The following is a 20,969-nucleotide window of genomic DNA, read 5'->3' as shown; positions in this document are numbered from 1 at the left end:
AATTTTACTGAAAATCAGCTGGCATTTCTATTTAAAACAGCAAGTATGGCCTAAACTGAGACAGACTGTGATCAGGTTGCCTTGGCAACAAAATTCCTCAAATTGACAGGGTATGTAGCAGAACATGTTTCAATAGCTTTAATTTTGGGGCATGGATTTTAAAAATCATAATTGATTCGGTTCAAACATCTTCTATCAAGTGATAATACTGTGTTTCAAGTATCAGCTAGCATGGCTTCATCTACTATATCTCTGCAGCAAATTATAAGTATCAAGCATATAGAACAGAAGTCTAAGGTTAAAGAGCAGTTTATTTCAGAGTTTAGCGTGTGTTTGGTTGAGCCTTGTTTGCTAGCTATTTTAATTTCTGAATTCTTGTTTGTGTATTTTTTCATATGTACTGATCTTTTTAAGAGCATCAAAAAATGCCTTCTTTAACTGCTATTAAGGTAACAGGTAGCAAAATTCTTGACCTTGTTTTATTAAGTTCTGCATTTTCTGTAATTGCTACTACAGGGCTCTGTACAGCAGAGTACACACTCACTGCCTCCACATAATCTAGCACCCTTCAAAATGGCTCTCTTCTGTCCTGAAAATAGTGTTGAACCATCACTGAGGTATTGTAGACAGTTGTTGCCTAGAAATTTTCTTCTTGATGTGATTGTAGCCTTTCTTAATAATACCTGGCCCTCAAATGGTTATAGGTTCAGGGTCACATGTTAACATGGATTTTTCAGCAAGGTTTTGGGGCTTAGCTCCAGACTTCCCAGTGGAAGATTCTTACACCAGAAGTTGTAGTTGTTCATGCAACTGCCAACACTGGAGACAGATTTTACAGTGCTACCTCAGTTTTTGCTACGACACATGATGTTTCAGGGTGTAGCCATTGTATCAGAAGGAAGGTGAGGTTGTCTGTCCATCTACCCAAATGGATGCTGCAGTATCGTCTTGGGGATAACAATTTCCAAGGCATCAGTTTCCTTAGAGTTCAGGGTTCAAAGCTGGAGTGAAAACATCAAAAATCTTCTCTCTCATTAGTTGCTTCCAAAAGTTAATTCATCAGATCACAAGAAATACTGGACATAATCTTTCTTTTGTTGTTTCTGTAGTTCCCAGGGCCTCTCAGAAAACCAAGTTGATCATGGCAACATGGGCATCTCCTGCAGACATTTGTGGCAGCCGGCAAGTGGCTTTCACAGGTGACAGTTTGTGTTAAGTTGTTCCTGCTAAGGGGATCCTTTGGGAAACTAAGTTACAGGCTTTCTAGAGGCTTTGAAATGAATGAAAGTTAAGGAGCATTCAGATCTCCTAAAAAGCAGTTTCAAAATCCCAGGCTTAATGTTTCTGTAGGTGATTTTTCCAAAGTTCTCTGGAAATGTGAGAGAACAAGGCCTCCTGCAAGGCAGCAGAGCTGTGCTCCTCAGTCCTGTGAGGGAGATTGTGGGCTGCCTACCCTAAGTCAGGTAGGAAATGACTCTCAGTGAGCAAGAACTTGAGAGGTTTTCCCCTTGTGTTTCCTCACTGCCTGCCTAGATTAAACTGATCTGCAGTTAAAGCAGATGTGGGACTGGGAATTGATAGCACGCAAGCAAGTGCTGGATTTAGTTATTTCTTGGTCTCCATCTGAAGCTGAAGTTAAATGGAAGAATGTACGTTTTTGTGAACTGTTAGACCTTTGAGGAGTGAAGAATTTGCCCTGCAGTCTGCTCTATACAGCAGAAAACTTGTGTAGATGATAATAGTCATCTCATTTTTTTTTTGCCTTTCCCTCCAAAACTGAATCTATTGCCTCTCCTGAACTAATATGTAATGTCTCTAGTCTTGATTGAAATGTTTCAGTGTCTTGTTTCCTGAGCAGATATTCTTGTTTTTCAGCACTATATTTTCTTTGGACATGTGCTTCAGTAGATCAAGTAAGGGAAGCCATATCCTAGAGTAATAATAATTACCAGAGCACAAGTCACGCTGTCTTGATTTGTTTACATTGCAGACACTGAGAGCATTTCTGATTTGATCTTTGGTACAAAGTTCCCTTGCTCTGTCACATGGTACATCTAGGAAGAGTGGTAATAAAAAAGAAATTGTTGGAGCCTGAGAGTTTTTGGCTTCACATTTCTGACAACATGAAGGGTTGTGACCAAAATAGAAGAATGAATTACAAAAACTCTACGCTTTTCCACTTTGTAACTTTGGGAAAAGAATTTTGAATATAACACAAGTGTCCTCCCTAATGGAAATGAACTAGTTTGACAGTGATTTGAGGAAATCTGGAGAAAATGACCTATCACGTTAGCAAAGTCCCAGTGCCAAATGTAGGCAACGAAATGTTTTTGAGACTTGCTCATTCTCATCTTGCTGAACACCCATTTGCTCTCCTGAGCACAAAACTTTTTCTCTCACTATCACTGGCTTTCCCTGAAAATTCTTACAGTTTTGTTCATTATTCTTCGCTGATGGGTTTTCTCCAAATAAGAGTCGTCTTGCTGTATGATTAAGAAAGCATGCCTGAATTTCGTGGTTCTGTATTTTTGTTTTTGACTACCTATCAACTTTTTGGATCTGAAAATCTGTCATTTCGGTGAGAATAAAACCAAGATTCAGCTTAGAGGAAATGGCACAATAGGATTCTGTTGTAGGATTTCTGTGTCACTTGACACAAGATGTTTTGTTCCTTATCTTTCCTTTCCATGCAGCCTTGACCATTTACCACTATAAATGGGAGTTCAGCTTATATGGGTGTGTGTATTACGTCCTGTCTTGTTATTACAGTAAACAGGACAGATGGAAAATGTATGACTACTTGCCAGTGGAGTAATAAATATCCTAATCATTTGACAGAACCTCTTAATGAAGTTGTGATCCTGTGGTTTAATCAATTCTGCTTGGAAAAGAGTTGAGACACAGCAGCTGTTGCCAACACCAGAGAGTTTTGCTGAACTGTAGTAACTAGAAGGTCTTGTTCTGCACCAGGTATTTTAAAACAAAATGAACTGTGTAGATTGCTTGGGGCACAAAGTGAAGTGAGAGCTTCATTTAGTGGAATCGAGTATACAAGGAAAATCAATGGACTTCCTATTATGAATATATATAATAGCATAAAAATTACACAGAACAAAATGACTATCCTGGAATGTGTAAATAACTCTTTTTGGGTAATGTGCTTCACCCAGTATCACCCATTTTTCAGCAGTCACAAGTGAACGTGTTGGGAAGATTTTAATGTACATAATTTCTTCAAATACTTTGTACCCTGTGAGGATGGAGGCTTCCACAACCAAAACATTTCCTTCGGTTAGTTCTATGAATCTGCTTTCTTAGTTTGATCCGGTGTTCCTTAAGTTCCTGGGAGAGAAATTGAGCAATCAGAACCTTTGCACACAGTCCATGCTACTCAGGATTAAAAAGTCAGAAAAATCCTATTTCAGGTTAATGCGAAATAAACACAAAATTCAAAGCTTTAGTCAACAAAAATTTTTCAGAGCAAACATTCCTCAGTTTATTTTATTTTATTATTTCCCTCTGAGCAGTCACCTGGAATAGGTATCTCAGAAGCACCTGAGATACCCAGTTCTTCACCGCCTGGGATCTTCTTCCCTCACCTTTCTCACTGACTTGAAGAAAAAAAGTGGAGATAAACTGACATTCTTTTTCTAAAATACTGTAGTATTAGTGATCACCACTTTGTCCCCTGAAAGCATTGTTTGGTAGAAAGAAAAGAACTTTCCTTGGTACTCATCCAGGAACACATGACATTCATCTAAAGTTGCAGATGAACATGAGAAGAACCAGAGATCTTTTGTAATCAGCAAAAGAAAATAGCTTTAGAGCTCAGCTCTGCATTGGAGGTGCAGAAATTTTGTTCAGCTAAAGGCAGTGGCAGTACAGTCCCTTAAGAGAAGAGTAAACAAACTGAAACCAATCTGGAGATCTTTTATTAAATCACATAGCCAGAGTTCATGCATTCAGTACTTAGTAAAATCTGCTTGTGGGAAATGTATTTGGGAGCAAAAGTATTTACAGTTTCTTGCATCATTTTTCTTATTTTTCAAGTTATATTTGGAATAGCTTAGTACTTTTCCTGAAATGTAGTGCACAGAATCTAAAAACTGGAGAATGGCAAGAAACCTAGAAATATTGGTAAGAAGTGTAGTCAAGTGACAGCTGAACTTTCACTTCCTGTGCATGGCTTACTTGAAAGCCAGGCAGCTAATGCTGCTGTGATATATGCTCATTTACTCGTAGTGGCAGCAAAAGTGGAAAGTGCTACGGGTGCTCCCTTATTTTAATTTTTTATCCTGGGTAAGGCAAACTTTATTTCAGTCCATCATTTGACAGTACTGGATGTTTATAGTGAGATCTGAGCTGGTCAACCTGTTTATTCAGAAACAGGCTGACTTGTCTGACTAATAACATTACTGTTTCATGTTTTCTGCTCCTGGTTCCCTCCCTCTCAGGATCCACAGTGTCCACTTGTAGTTCAGCAGATTAGTTGCCCTCCACTACATACCCATGCTGACTTATGTGTAGACCCAGACATCTCGGCTCACAAACAGCCCAAACTCACTTCATTTCTAGCACCTGTTGACATTTGTTTAATAGAGTCTTTCAGTTTTATACCCTTTTATAGCCTTTATGGTCAACAACTGGTCAGGCTTGGTTGACTAGAAATATGTTTCATCAGCCTCCGTGAGTAGACACCTCACCCAAGTTTGGTCTGCTCATCTGAACAGGAAGAATTGTTTTGAAGCACAGTTTAGTCACGTGGCTACAGTTCAGTAAATTAGGGCAAATTCTCCTAGCAGGAATCCTTGTCTGGAAAGGGAAGCCTAACTTCATGCAGCTAGATCTGGGATTATTTGTAGTGTTTACCTGTTTGATAAATGGGCAGAGCTGCTTCTTGAATTTCAGGGATTTTCAGACATCTGCACTGCATTTCTCTAAGCTGTCTGAATCTTCTGAGGGTTAAGGTCACCTCATCCTGCTCTGCAGGACAGGGGACAGAGTCCTATAACCTCTCACGCTCCTGGTGCTTTCTGTCCTCTTTCTTTGCAGTCATTTTTGCTTTTTTTCCCAATCTCTTTGACAATTTTTGACAGTGTGTCCCCCATTATGCAGTTCAGCATAACTTGAAAAAAAAAAGTTAAATTTTCACTGGGGTCAGATGTCAAGCTTTTTAGAATGAAAATGAAGATTTGGCTTGCATGCTTATCTTGGCAAAAGAGGGAAATTCCTTTGTAAGGAATCTTGTTCAAGGAGTACACAATATGGTCTGTGATTGCAGGTGATATGTCTCTGCTTCTTGTCATTTACCCCAGCACGCAGTAAGGGCAAGGTGACAACAGCAGAAAGGGAATCTGTCACCTTCCTGGAGTATCTGCAACCTTTTAGGCAATTACATGTGCTTCAGTCATTTGTGCTGCTTCATGGGTTTCTCCGCAAAAACACAGCAGTCAACCTTCTTGTTACCATGTCAATGTCATAGACAGGCAGATTATAATGTGCTTTGCTTTTCATCTGTCTTTAATGAGAGGAATCCAGCGCTGTCCAACTGTTCTCTTTCTGTGCTTTATAACAGCACTCAATCCTGCACAGAAGAATGCAATAGGAAAACTACGCACTGCACATGCTATGCTCATCAGTTCCTCAGCAGCTCCTCTGGCAGTCTCTGCACTGGTATGAATGACAGTATTTTAGCTAAGATCTTGTAGAGGTGGCATGCATGGTGATTCGTCCTGCACAAGAAAGTTCTCTGAGTACATGCCAAAAATAACAGTAGCAGAATCTTCTTCACTGGCTTCAAAGAAGCCACAGGTGTCAAACGCTCTTGAAGATTCAGACTCCTCAGTATAGGACTAAAACTGTAATGGATGCTGAAGTGTTTTGTAACTGTAGAAGATAGAATCGCTTAGGTTGGAAGGGACATTAAAAATCCTCTAGTATCGACCTCCCAGGCTGTGAGCAGAGTTGCCATCTGCTAAATCAGATTGCCCAGGGCCCCTTCCAACCTGACATTTAGTGCCTCCAGGGATGGGGCAACCACAGCCTCTCTGAGCAGCCTGTGCTAGGGCCTGCAAGCGCAATTCCTCTTGCAGCTGAAGAAAGAAGACCTCATCAACAGGCTCCCCTTCACCTGGCAGTATAGGCTGCTAGTAGAACCCAACTACCAGATGCCCTTTATTGGTCTGGTCCGTAATCTTAACCTACAAGCCCTCAACCTGTTCATAGTTGCTTCTCAGGGGCAGCTTTTTGCAGTCCATCCCCTTCTCAATATAGAGGGCAACTCTCCTGCACTTCCTCCTCTGCCTTCTAAAACAGCTGTAGCCCTCAATTGTAGTATTCCAATTGTGTGGAATTCATTTTCATTTCTATTTTGCATGAAAGTTTATATGTTTTTGTTAAACAAACAAGAAAGTGAAATCTCAAAATCTCCTTTCTCCTCCCACTTTGAAATCATAATCATATCTTACTGCTGGAAGACTGTATTTTTAAAAAAACAGTGCTTTGAAATTAAGTTTATATTTGAATGCCTATATTCAAACACCTTCCCTTCCTTGCACAGGAACTGCGCAGGAAAACTGAAGAGATCTCTAGGCTGTTGCCACATGCGTTTCCCCAGAATGGCCCCACAGTGCAGATTTTGTAGCATTTATGAGTTGTTTTGATAGTCCCTCTGCTGGGCTACTTTTAACTCTGGATTACAAAATACTTCCCAGAATCTGGCTCACCTTGCTTCAGAAATGGAATTTAAATGCTTAAATCATTAGGAGAAATAGTATCAGTAATGCAAGCCCTTTCAAGAACATAATTCCATGTCTTTGACAGGAAGTCCATAGATGGTGTACATCAGAGAAGAATGCAGGTTTTGCTAATAGGGGAATCCCCTTGACTTTGGGAATTATGCTGCAGTAACAACCTGCAAGTCATACACTTTTTCCAGAAATGTGTCATCAAATCTCAATATCCAGTTCAGGTCTCAAGCCAGAAAACAATTGCCTTTGTAAGCCAGAAGCCACACAAGCATCCCTCTATAAAGAAAAAATGTGATAAATTTCTTCTATGTCATGTTACATACAAAATCATTAAAGAATTTTCAAGTGCTGCACAAAAAGAAAAAAAAAAAATTGGTAGCTTAGATCACCTATCTAATTATGCAGTAATCAGTGGTCCCTTTGTTAAGTGAACATAGTAGAAGAGTTAGATCCTGACTTGAGTTTCTCAAAATATGTAATTGGTTCCTGTTTGTAAGAGAAGTGTCAACAAGAAGGTGGGCATCTACAAATGTGGTGCTTTGCAGTTCTCTCACTCCATGCATAGAAATAGTTCCTCATAGAAATTGTGTAGAATTTCATTATGCATCATGTGCATCATATGCAAAGCAGGTAGGAAATATGACCTGCGGGAGAAAAATGTTCTTTAGGGATATACGGCCTGCTGCTTGGTCAGATACAGAACACAGGCACCACCTTAATCCTCTGTCTGCAGTATACCTGGAGCATTAGTTGGGACATCTCACGAAATCACAGAGTACAAAGGGAACATTTACATTAAGCATTATAATAACGTCCTTTATCTGTGCTTCCCTGTTTTTATTTCTCCTTGTATGACACATGTTGCATGCATCCTGGGGGATTCCTTTCCCAGTAGCTCAGGATCTTCTGTAACTTTCCTATTTTTATTTGGAAGAAGAAGAAAGTACAAGTCAGTAATTTGATATTTCTCCTGTATCTGTATGCATTTGGCTTATTCTTTTTCCCCCATTGTCTTTTCTCACTTAGTGGTGAATTGATGACTTATATGATTTATAGCATATATGATTTATAGCATACAGTTATTGATGAAAATATTATTTGATTATTCAACATCAGTATTTACAGTAGCCTCTTTCCTCTGAATTACAGACAGACTTGTTCCTATTACTGCGTCTCTGAGACTGTCAGCTCCATGGAGCAAGCATGGAATAACCTAATTTTGAGTCCTTCATGTAATGAGTTTGTTGGCATACACAAGTGCTAAACTGGAGTTGTGCAGATTTTTACAAAACACAGGAAACACAGCAGGATAGTCACAGGTACATTCAGGAGGAATACCTAAGCCTAATAGAATCATATAATTGTTGAAGTTGGAAGATACCCTTAAAGGTGGTCCAACTCCCCTGCAATGAAAAGAGACACGTAATAATTTGTATGGTTTGTATAAACATTCAAACTTAGGCTATGAGTAACTCCTTGAGTTTGGAAGTATTATTTTAAGATAGCAAAAATAAGTAAACAAATCTTGCTAGGACTGGTCTGGCCCACAAAAAGCTCATATAAAGACAAGGTGATAGACATGATTTGACAGAATGGATGACTTTCAATTCAGAGTTGAAATATTGATTTTAAAAGTGCTTTAAGGAAGGGAACATCTGGTTGACCATAACCCAAGTGAGAGGAGAATTGAGAAGTCCAGTTGGAGAACGTTTTCTGGGGCTCTTGACCTAAATATGTTGTTTGCTCTCTCCCATAAACTTCTCCCTGAAGACACCTTTTAGTTTTCCCAGCGTATGGGAACTGTTGATCACAGCCTGAACCTCTGATCAACCACCTGAGGCAGGCAATGAGTCAGCTGCCGGAGGACAGGTGAAGGCAATTCACCTGTGCTACCAGAAGGATGGAGCCTGACTCCACCTCTCCTAGACCCCATTTAAGTGCTGACTGCCACTGAGGAATGATCTTTTTCTGGAGATTGGTCCTCATGGAATTTATTGTAAGCCTAGAATATCAGGAGCATTTTTTCATTTATTATCTTTCCACTGTGATAATCCTACTTAGCCTAACCTCTGTACACCTTTTAATTGTATACCAGGCCACTAAAGCAAAGTACTTGAGAAAAAAGTTTGTGCCTACGTCCAGTTCTCCAGGCCCTTAGTCTTCCTAGGGAGGTGATGCTCCCTTTGAGCTTCCATGGATGTTTTTTTCTCTAAGATAAGATCCTGGCACACTAGCACTCACTGGGCTGCTGTACAAAATGGAATTCAATTATTCTAATAACAGACTGTTTTGAAATACTCTTAATGCTTCTTTTTCTCAAATGAACTTGAGAAACATTTCTGTTTGAAAAAGCTTTAGAGATTTGTCTGTTCTTGATAATTTGAAGGCTGCAATTTGTACATACATCCTGATCCTGCTGTGCAAAAAGCTGGAGGAAGCCCCTGAGCAAGCTGGCTATAGAAATTTTCATTCTTAGTGCCTTTACTATAATCAAAATGTGTATTATGTGAATAAAGACTTTTTGTTTTGTTTCTTATTGTTTGTTTCCACTTTCTTCTAGTTTATTTACATCCTATAAAAAAGCTTCTTCAGACCCGCACTTTCTGCTTCATTTCATCATCAAGTGCTACCTGCAAACTCCGTAAGTGAAGCCATGTTAGGTAGAAGCTTGGTACGATTTACACGGGATTTTTTATCAGGTTCATTGTTTCTCCACATTTGAATTCTAGAAATATTTGGGACTCAGTACCTCAAATGCAGAAAACTTGTGCTGCAGGAGAACAGTTTTGGCTTAAAAGCATTTTCAGTCTACAGTCAGATTTCTCGAACTATAGCATTCTGATATCAGATTTCCTATAAATCAGGGAACATATACACAAAACAGAACTGAACACGTGCTGTTAAACATCTTTTTCAACTGAAAACCAAGTCCTGAGATATCTGAAAAACATCTTGGTTTCAACAGGGTCTGCTCAAACTCTTTGTCAGTCTCTCACCTGCAATGATACTAGTGCTGATTGGAGGGAGCATGCTCATCAGCATGGAAGTTGCAGAACTAATTGTTAAGCTTTCTGCAGGTGCATTACTGAGAAGTACTTACTGGCTACATAAATGACTGTTAACTACTAGTGTATTTCCTAAGCTCTATTTGCTCCTTAGTATAAACGGATAACTCTGTATCAGCTAAGAATTGGAAGAAGAAAATGAGAAGAGTTAATAAGCAGGAGAGAGAATGACTTTTTAAACAGGTAAAGGGTGGATAGCAATAGGAAAAGAGGGAGTGGATTTAAAGTAGAATAGGATAGGTTTAGATTAGATATAAGGAAACAATTATTTACTCAGAGGGTGATGAGGTGCTGGTACAGGCTGCCCAGAGAAGATTTGGATGCCTTATACACAGGAGTGCCCAAGGCTAGGTTGGATGGGGCCCTGGGCAGCCTGATCTGCTGGGTGGCAACCAACCTATGGCAGTGGGATTGGAACTGGGTGATCTTTAAAGTCAATTCCAACCCTGTGATTCTATGAATCTACTGGATTTTGTTGTACTGCAGGGATGATGTGAGTGACAATTTTGAAGTGTGGACTTAATGCTAAGGCAACACACTATATTTTTTACAGATTTACTTCAAAGGATTTCAGTAGTAAAGTAACTAGCCTTCCAGAAAGTAATACAGTAAATGCCTATTTTTACAATTACTTGCTTAATCAGTTAATAACAAACCTTTCCATGGCTTTCCAAATTGGCGTGTATCTACATCGTACATATTCAGTGTTTTGACATCTCTAATGAAGGAAATGCTGGTGTCTACCAAGTACTGTGTTTTGTTTGCTGTTGTTTTTTAACCTGCTTTTTACCTCTTCAAGGACCATTAATTTCTGTAATGGTTTTCTGCGAGACGTGAAAGTATAGTTCTCATTTCTGAAGTTGTAGAGATAGCTTAATGATAACAAATTATACTTCGCCAGATTGCATGTGGGAAACATTTGGACTTAATTGAATCACTTGTTTCTTACAACTGCAATATCATTTGCAAATATATGTAATTATATCTGTATATACTTATATATACACTTTGTACATAAATATATTCATAATCAGGTCATTCTGATCACATTTAGCAATAGGAGAAACAGGATTTCTCTTGCTTGGACTGAAGAGGCACTTTGAATCTGTGCCACTTGGGTTCTTTATTTTCTTGTGGTCATTAACAAAATTATAGGAAATGAGCTACGTATTGCACCTTTTTCTTCTCATAAACATTTGTAACAGAAAGTGATCAAGGCAAATTAGGCAGCAAGTAGCTATCACTGTCTGTGGGGTAGAACGAATTTCTTGCTATTCTGTGATATTTATGAAAGATTTAAAAATTAACATAAAACTCCTGTTAGTGATCACCTTGGCTAGAACTTGTTCCTCCATGGGAGCCTGATGCTAACAGCCTAGTCAGATTCTTTTCTTTTTTATCCAATTTATTGCCTATTCTTTTCAAGGGGCTGTTCACCGGATTGTTAGTATGTTCTTTCTTGGTTCCATCTCTTGCCTACAAGTAAGAGGTAAAGTTCATAGCTTAAAGTTGTAGCTGTTACATTTAGTCATAGATTTTACCATATTTTTTCTTTACAGGGAAGCTTTCAACATAAAATTTACAGTAATGCACCATGGTGTTAACTTCCGGAAATGTGGAATGTAACAGTTAGGCCTCAGTTACTGTGATTATCCTCTACTAATCTATGGCATCTTTCCTCAATGTTACTTCCCCTCTGGAAGAATTAACATTTTACTATTCATTATTCCATCCCTTGAGATTTTTCCTATACTTAAGCATACTTGCTTGAAAGAAGATAACTGAAATGAGCAATCCCAGCACCAGCGTCAGCTGTATTTTTAAGCTCTTCTCGTTTAGAAAGATCACCCTGTACAACAAACCAGGGAGCCCTACCAAGCCCACTAAGGTACTTGATTCTGTAGCATTTTCCTGGCAATTGCTAGAGACAGAATCACTTCTTAAGACCATCTATTCCTTAAGTATGAATTTTTTTCCAGTATTGTCAATTACTTCATAACTGGGACAGTCCTCTTATTCTGCTTTCTAGTTGGTTTCTTCAGTGGGGGATAGTATTTGTTTCTTGAACTGGCAGGCTTTTCCTGCTTTTTAACAGTGCTTTCTCAGCTGTTTTTGGTCCTTGTTTTTGTGATTAGCCTTTGCAGCAGGCTGGCATTACTGATCTCTGTTTTCACAGCAGCTTTGATGTATTCTACTCATATTGAGCTTCCCCATCTCTCAGTTATCCATGTTTAAAAAAAAAAAAAAAAAAAGCTGTAGAACTTCCTCCTGTCTTTAACAGTAGCAATTTGGATAACATTCATTACAGCTTACAGCTCTGTAAAGTTTCTACATTATGTTGATAGGTGCCCAAATATTCTACAGTGCCTTAGTCTTAGTTTAAATGAACATTTTTGTTTTTGAAACTTGAAACTGCAAGTTACTGTTACTAAAGAATAATGGATAACCTTTAGTTCACAAGGTTACTGCCTCTCCATTCTGCTTTACTAATTCACCATTTTACTATTTTTAAGGATATTAGGAAATCATACTGAGAAGTGTGTACATATAAAATATATATAAATAGTGAACACACCACTCATTCCTCCTGATTTGCCTAAAGAAGCTGAGGGTGCCCCATCCCCGGAGATGGTAAAGGCTGGGTTGGATGAGGTCCTTGGTAGCAACCAGCCCATGCCAGGGAGAGGAACTGGATGGGCTTTAAGGTTCCTTCCAACCTAAGCCACTTTATGATTCTGTGAAATTTTTAGGCTTTTTTGGGTTGGGTTATTGGATTAGGGTTTTTTTTTTTTCTTTCGCAATGGCTCTGGATTGAGCCACCAGTTGTGTGGCAGAATCAGTCTGTGGCACCACCTCTGGCAGGAGCAAAATCCTCAGATACCATAGCCACACCTGAGCAGCGCCTAGGTACAAAGCTCTTTGGCTTTCTTATCCAAAGCCATATCCTGCCAATGTTGAGGGTAAGGGCTGCAGGGCTGCACTGCCAGCTCTGCCACCTGCATGGGACTGGGAGTGCAGCAACAGCTTGCTGCAGCTCCAGGGGGCTCTTAACACAGTTGTAAATCAGTCCCCGTCATCACTTGAACGTAAGTATCATAGTTTAAAATTGAGTGCGTGTCAAGTAATCAATTTACAAATATTTAGTAATGAATTGTTAGTTTCCAAATGTTGACTGATTAATAATCAACTAGTAATTAGTTAATAAATACAGCAAATATTATATAAATATAATGTGAAATTGATAATGTAATTTCCATTTTGAAAAGTGTCTTTCTCTTCAGGGATGAAAGAGCCATTTTGGTCCTAGGTTCAGGGTTTATCAAGCAGGGCACTGGGGCTGTTAGCATGCTCCCTGTGGCCCTCCGTGGGGATCTGAGCAGGATTCATGTGTGCAGGTGGTAGGCTGCATCATTTCTGATTCTCCTCAAAGAAAGAAGGTGATGTCTGCTCTAGAGAGAGCCATGGGGAGTTTGGTTAATCCCTGAGGATAAAGCCAGGCTGCCTTGTGCAGAGGATGCTGGCAGCTGCTGCACTGCTTCTAGCGAGCCCCACACCCACCTTGGATGCTACAGAGAGTTTGCAGCTCCAGCAAAAGCTAATTGAAGCTTCTGCTCATTATGTCAGTCTGGGCTTTGAAAGGTTGTGAATGAGTCACTCTCACAACTTGAGAATTAATATATTTTAAATAGTATAAATAATAAGTGGTTTATTGATTAAATAAAATTATAAATTGAACTAATTAGTTATAAATATTGAAAAAATAAAACTTGGCTCAGATGTTAAGAGCAGGAATTACCATGCTCTGAGCAAGTCTCTGGCTGTGGGTGCCTGGAAGTGTCCAGTCTGCATCCGCACCCATTTCCACATGGGCCTGTCCCAGAATAGCAATCATTGTGATACAGTGATTACTTCTCCTAGGGCACCACTCAGAAAGGCCTGGCCATTGCTGGAGGAGCTCAGTCATGGCCTGTGTGAGGACATGTGCAGAGGCAGCGGTCACCCTCCTGCTCTCTGGAAGTCACTGCACGGAAAGCACTCGGAGACCCTCATGGTCAGAAAAATGGCAAGAGAAGTCAAAACTAACATCCAAGAAATGCTAATAAAGCAGAAGAAACCAAAGCAAACAGAAGCTAGAGGTAAAAACAAATCTCCTGGTCAGACACAGCTGAACAAATATGAGTTTGGCACTACTGAAACAAAACAGCTCTCGGGGTGCTGCTCAGGCATTCACCTCCTCAGTGCTGAAGGCCACTAAAGCCTCACAGTCACCACATGAGATTTACTCACTACCTCTCCCTCCAGCCACTGTTTCCAGTCAGGGGTCAGTCAACGGAGAGGAAAGCTGCTCTTTATCTGAGGGTGCTTGAAATGGCATGAGGCTAGCCAGTGACAGCAGCAATGTAATGCCTTCCTATCTGGGAACTGAAATTTTTCTGAGGAAGAAAACAACAACAGAATAAAAGCAACTGTAATTAAGTATTTCCTCATCCATACAATGTGGGCTGGAGAGTTCCCTCCTTTCCTGAGAGCTGTCCTGGGAGCTGTGGAGTTTCAGCAGCTGCAGACCTGTGCTCCCAGTTCACACACCCAGTACTCACCACTGTGACCTCCATTTACACTCTGAGAGATATTTGTTTCCTCTCCTACACTGTGTAGGTTGATCATTGTGAGCTTGGTATATTTTCCTGAGTATCTCAGTTTCATCACTTTCTACTTGCTTTTTGTATGTATGGTCTTTGGCTGAGCCTTTTCTTTTCAGCTCAGTAGTGCTTGTCTGTGAGTTTGATATTTGGGGGGTGCTTGTTCTTGAGTTTGTTTTGGTTTTGTTTGCTTTTAATTTAATTGCAGCTGGCCTGGAGTTTTAAGTCAAAATGGCAGAAGGCCATTGTCTGGTTGCAGATGTGCAGTGCTCTTGAATCTTCCAGCATCCCAAAACGTCTGAGGGACTAAGGCCTGGGGGAAGTGGAGATTGTGGTTAAATGCAGTTCATCTCTCTGTCTCCATAGCAATTATTAAATGCTTAGTGACAATAATATGTTAGCTCCTGAAGTTAACTTAGTGTATCACCTGTGTATGGAGCAGTGGTATTTCAGCTGTGACCCCAATACCTTATCTTTTGCTTTGAGTTGTCTTCTGGGGATCATATTGAGAAGAGTGTTGTTGCAGGCAACAGGCATCCCTGCACAGCAAGATGCTGCCATCCCCCACATGAACTAACATGGCTCACAGTTTGGGCAGATGGGGAGAGGAATTGACAAGGGCACAAAATACAAATCCGCTATGTATGCATTGGAAAAGAGTTACGTGCTTAGTGATGCAACTGCTCAACCAACAGTGCCTTTGTTTCTGAGGAGATGGAATAGAACTTACGTCATCATTCCTGTTTCTGATATTTTTATGTTTTTATTTTTTTTCCCCTCCAAATTGTTTATAAAGACTTGTTCCCTCAGGGCACAGATCTCATGATTGCTACCCTGAAAAACCTGCTGTGTGCCAGATCCACAGGTGTGTGAGGCTGAACGGTCATCCTTCTGGTGGAATGCAAATGTGAACTACTCCAAAAGGTAGGAGGCTTTTCTTATTATTGTTTTCCTTTGGCACTTCAATTGTTTTGGGTTTGTTTGTTTGTTATTTGGTTTTTTTGGTTCTTTTTTTCTGACCAAAAACTAATACTGACATGGAGCAGCCTGGTTGCTGGTGCATGCTCGCTGTGGCAGCAAAATGCTCTGTGTGGCTTTAAAAAAAAAATCTGGAGGGAGATGTGGGCAACTCTGTTTCTCTGAACCGGGTAAAGTAATACAGGCTGACAGGTTGATGGAAATTAGTTCTAAGTTGTTCTTTTTAACGTCCTAAGTGACTTGTGATTTTGGGAACTATTTTCACAATTCCTATTGCAGGAGCAGGGTGTACTTGTGGCAGCCTTGGTCAAGCATGGAAATGTTTGCATGTCATAACCAGTCACCAAGGTGACAATTAGTGTGTGGGACTTCAATTTATCAGCTGGAGATGGAGTTCTATGAACATGCAGCGATCATTTTAGGTAGCCTTTTGTCGGCACTATTTTTCTAACTGTCCAAGAACCTTGTCTAGGAATAATGTTGGTGCATCCTTTTTGAAAAAGCCCTCTTTATTGAGGTCATAGGGCAGTTATTGAAACTTCAGAGAAGTAAAACTTTAAATACATAACCTGTCTGCAGACCAAAAGCAGTATCAGCTATTTCACAATTAAGATAGGACGTGTTTCAGATGACATGAACACAGCTTTGCTGCTGTCAGAAGCTCTTACATTTGATTCTTAAGATAAAATCACTTCAAATTTCAAATGACTTTTGTACCTTTCACTGGGAGATTTAATGTCTAGCAAAGGCTTTTGCAAAACCTTTAAGGTGACCTGTAATGAAAGACAAAATTGCAGTTCTATTGTTGAAAATAACTCGATCAGTTAGGAGTTCTATTTCTTGTTTGGTTTTACCCCTTGCCCCTTTGCCCTTAAAGAAAACCTGAATGACAGTCATCCTTCCAAGAAAAGACCAAATCTTTCTCCCCTTGAAGACTTGAAGGCGTGCAAATATCATCAAGTATGTACTTTGGAGGCAGCGTTTAACATAAGTTGTGTTTTCAAATTGTTGAAGTGGGTTGGGAAGTACTGTAGCTTGTTGTTTTCTGGAAGTGAGTTTCACACACTGCGAAGTCATGCAAGGGTTTCTCTTAGTTGCTTGTGCTGACAGCCAATCTTGAAGCCACAATATGTAGTTGCTGAAGTCCATAGAATCATTGGCCGTAGTGCTGTCCCTATGAGAAATGGTGCAGTGCTTAAGAGCTAATGAATCTAAAAGGACACGGCCAGTGCGGTGATAAGGGAACAGATGTAGATACTAAGGAAATAAATGTTATAATTGGTGCTTTTCTACATTAACAGTAATGTCCTCATCCAGTGTTCCCTCACATACCTGGAATTAAGATGCCAAATGCCCAGTGTGTCAAAATGAGTCTCACAGGATGCAGGCGTGAGAGGTGAACTGACATTTGCTTGGTGGCGCCCAGATGTGTGGTCTCCTGAAGAATACTTTCATGACTGTAAAAGTGTAGCATAATACATTTTGTCAGTGGACAACTGATAATTTGGAGTATAATTCATAGTGGTTTTACTTCCCTTCAGTTTTTGGCTCATATTAAAATGTTGTGTTTATTTTCTTGAATATTCATTTCAACTGTACATACGATTAAAAATAATGAATGGTTATTAATTTTTATCATTAGTGCTATCATTACACCTACTCATCCTTTGATATTATTGCTAAAATTATCTTTAATAGTTTTAATAGGAGCTATTCTCCCATGCTAATGAGGATATAAATCAAAGTATTAAACAAGATAGAAAGTACAATTTTGGACTGTAGTCTGAAATCACATTCCCCCTGTGGAGTGGATACCTTCAGGCTTTGCTCAGAAGAATAATGATGCATGTCTCTCTGATACTTACATGAGATGGGATTTAACAACTTTACTGGCATTGATGGAACTGTGACACTAGAGAGGGGGAAAAAAATGGTAAAGGTGGGAGGTAGAAGTTAGTGTGTTGCGTTTCTGAACTCTCCTAGGTAGGAGGCTGCTGCAAGCTGCAAATTGGGGCTTAATCTATACTGAGTACTTGGGGAAATCCCACCTGTAGGACTTTAGCATGAAGTACCCTGTGGGAAGCCTGTGCTCTGATACTGAGTAGATATCAGTCATTAAATCCCACAGGAGCATTCAATAACGGTCCCTGTTTAATAACAAGGATATGTCTCTTTTAAAGCTGAGACATGGAAAAAAGGAATAAATGGTATCTTTAATTATCTTTGAAAGGGTGTCTGCTAGATATGATGGACAAGTTCTGCCCTCCTATTGTACTGTTACTAGCAGCAAAGCTGAGTGCAGCCTACCAAGGGCATGGTGCTGGTAGTGGATCAGAAAATCTCACTTGTTCTCTGTGCTTTGTTGTTTTATTGGTTATTTCATTCAGCTCTAGTTAAAATGCCATCAATTGTTGGGTTTTTTTTTTTTTTTTTTTTTTTTTTTTTTTCCCAGTGAATATTGAACTCCATACAACACAGTGCTCTTGACAATAAAAGTAATATAGCAGGCTAATAACTCAGTGTGTTTTCTGCATTCCTAAAATTTCCTGTTCATGGTTCAGATCCCTCCTTTAAGAGGGTTTCAGGCTATTGCTTTAGACTCTGCTAATGAAAGGTTTTCTCATATCCATTTTAAGTTAATTGTTGCTAGTCCCATCAGTTTTGGGGGCCAAGGGCAGTGCTGTGCTGCATAGGGGAATCTGTTAATGAATTATATGAAGCTCATAGAAAGCAAAAGCAAAGAAATGCAACAAAACCGGTCAATTATATGCCTAGCCTACTCATGGCTAAACACTTCGAGCAGCTGTGTGGTTTAGTAACTTTAATTGGTGTCTGCTGGCTGTGTCTCTGAGGCTTTGGCTCTCTCCTTGGATGTCTGGTGGACTCTTGTCCAAGGAGGATAGTAGTGATGCTAGTGGTCAGTGCCATGGCTTTTAGCTGCACTCTGTCTTTGTTCATCTACTTGAGTTTCGCCTTCCTCATGAGTGATGTGGAGTGGAGAGTAAGCTTCCCACAAGAAAGAAAGTAAGGCAGCAAGTGAAGTTATTGGGTGGAGAGTTTTCAACTTTGTCCTTTGTTATTCTTAATTAGCCTGTGGACCTCACTGTCACAGGGTGCTGCGAAGAGTGTTAGAATAACCTCAGAAGATTTAGCCAAGTTAATGGACACATTAAATATTCATTAATAGTTGATGTTCAAGATAAAAATCTCTTGCTTGGGAACACTAGTCTTTTATCTACACTACTGGAAGGGTGTAGTGGGCTCAAGATCTACACTGACTTGATCTAAATAATTGCTACTAGAAGATGTCAGTAATCCAGGCTTCAGACAGACATGACTTGGCCAAGGACATGTGGCCAGCCTGACACAGTCAAGCTGGAGCCAGGTCTGTGGTGCTTCAAGCCAGGACTGGAGCTGCCCCTTTCAGTCCTATCAGTGGGCAGCCCGCTCTATCGGTACTTGCTGAGTGCAGGCTTTTGCTGGTGTAAGGCACATCTGGGGATAAACACTTTCAAATCTGCTTGGCTTTGTTAAAGGGCTGTAATTGACGTGGCCTTGAAAAACTATCTTGTTATGTTACGTAACACTTTTGCATTAATGTTGGTGTGTTTTTTGTTTTTTTTTTAACAAGAGATAATGAAAGCTATATAACCAAATGGGGGGGGGGGGAGGGGGAGGGAGGAGGGGAATTACAGATGTATTTTCTCTTTGACCTTAGTAAATGAGGTTTCCAGTGCCAATCATTTTTCAAACTACTTTTATTACGTATCATGTGTCTGTCTGAGGCCATCATCCCTAGTTTGAATAGCAACAGCTCCCTCTGTCTGCCTTGAGTAAACAGTAGGCTGTTAAACATTGATTGACAATATCTTCATCTTTCCTACCCAGTGAAATATATGTTCTCTGGATGCACGTGAAGATTAAATGAGATTGCTTTAGATGTTTTTCATATATTCTTAGGAATGGTTATGAAATTCTTCCTTTTACTTCAACTCTCATACGGACAAATTATTTTTAAAAGGTAGGTGAGGAGGGGGGAGGTCATTCTTGCCTTACTGGAAGAGTCTGTATTCTGTTGAAAGTGAGTTTTGAAAATCCTGTGAGTTACTGACATACTGAATGTTTCTCAAGATGTTTGAATTTTTTTAATGGTATTTCAATGTATTGCAGTTTTCTGTATAATAAATGTGAACTGAAGCATTCTGTTAAAAGTAAGCCATGCATGCTTAAGAATGTAACAGTAGCTCAGCATTAACAATGCTGTTACATTCATTTTTGCAAACTATTGTTGTATTACAAGTGAATCTCTAGCTAGACATTTGCCTTGTGATGAAGAGCCAGCATGCTATTAAAAGCAAACTATTATCTTTTCTTAGCTCTTTTCTCACTTTGACATTTGTCTCATACAGAGGCTTTTTGTCTATAGTAAATTCCACTGCTGAGATTATGTAGAACGTTTAAGGATTATGAAACTCCCCCTTTAAAGTTTGTATTGTACCTCATCTGATCTTGTAACGTGTAAAGGAAAACCAGTGGCTTGGCTGGAGTTTGTCCTGGCCCAAAATATTTTGCTCAGAACTTCTCCTGTTAGTTCTTTGGCATATGAAAATAGTTCAGGCTCCAGCTCTAAAGTTCAGCAAAGATGATAACTGCGTCAAGCCATCATCTACTACTAGAAAAGCATTTGTAATGCATTAGGCTGCAGGGTAAATTTCAAGCTAAGTGCTCTTACTCATCTCCACCCCAGGAACAATGCAGGCTTGTGAAGGTTTGTGGGATATGTAGACTTCAGATCCCTGTGATGGGATTCCCATACATAGCGTAAGCATGAAACTCATGCTGACTTAATAACCAGAGGCTGAACCAATCTCTGGTCACTCCACAAGTACCTGTCCTTGTGCCTGGCCTTCTGTATACTTATCTGCACCTGCACTGTTGAAATCTGTAAAGAAATCCTTTTCAGACTGAACCAAAAAGTACAGTCTTTGTGTGCACAGAGGGCTTTACAAAGGTTATTAATTGAGTTCTTGTGCCAACCTTTTTCTGGTTTGCTTCCCACTGTTTCTCTTTCTATGGGAATTTCTCCTCTGAATTGGCATCTGGTGACTCTGTTTTGTTTATTTATTGGTTTGAACATGGCATTTCGTGTTGCAGGTTTTCTATTACTGCATCTCTTGATGTCTGTATTGGAAAGTTGAGCTGCCATGAAGATCTCCATGAGTTGTTAAATCCACTGGAGTCATGCTGGAGGGTTATTGCTTATTGTTTTTTGAAGGAGGTAGAACCAGCTCCAAACACTGTGCAGCACTGAATGTGAACTAATATTTGGGACAGCAAGGAAATCCAATGTGTGTCTGAATTGAGATTCTTTCATAGGCCTTCTGAAAGCAATTCTGAGCATGTTTTGAGCTGCTTTCTCTCTGACTCTGTAAAAAAAATAAAAAGTGTAGGCACAAAAGACCAGCTGCAAAGATGCTTTTTCTGGTCACTTGTTATAACTCTGATTTACTACTGCATTCAATCTCACAGATTGTTGG

The 20,969-nt window shown here is 39.8% G+C and overlaps 1 long non-coding RNA gene across 2 annotated transcripts; it reads left to right on the top strand.

The window, feature by feature from the left end:
* Window positions 1–8,676: 8,676 nt before the first annotated feature.
* On the top strand, window positions 8,677–20,865 carry LOC128080609 (uncharacterized). Of its 2 annotated transcripts, XR_008206802.1 has the most exons (5): window positions 8,677–8,745; window positions 9,310–9,390; window positions 13,733–13,950; window positions 15,265–15,378; window positions 20,587–20,865. It is a non-coding gene; the product is annotated as an uncharacterized LOC128080609 (long non-coding RNA). The 2 variants fall into 2 exon arrangements; XR_008206803.1 differs by lacking the exons at window positions 8,677–8,745; window positions 9,310–9,390 and adding an exon at window positions 9,465–9,997.
* The last annotated feature ends 104 nt before the right edge of the window (window positions 20,866–20,969 follow it).

This window comes from Tympanuchus pallidicinctus, unplaced genomic scaffold (assembly GCF_026119805.1).
Source record: "Tympanuchus pallidicinctus isolate F22 unplaced genomic scaffold, pur_lepc_1.0 scaffold2, whole genome shotgun sequence".
NCBI lineage: Eukaryota > Metazoa > Chordata > Aves > Galliformes > Phasianidae > Tympanuchus > Tympanuchus pallidicinctus.
The sequence above is the reverse complement of the archived record's forward strand: the minus strand, read 5'-3'. Positions and strand labels throughout refer to the sequence as shown.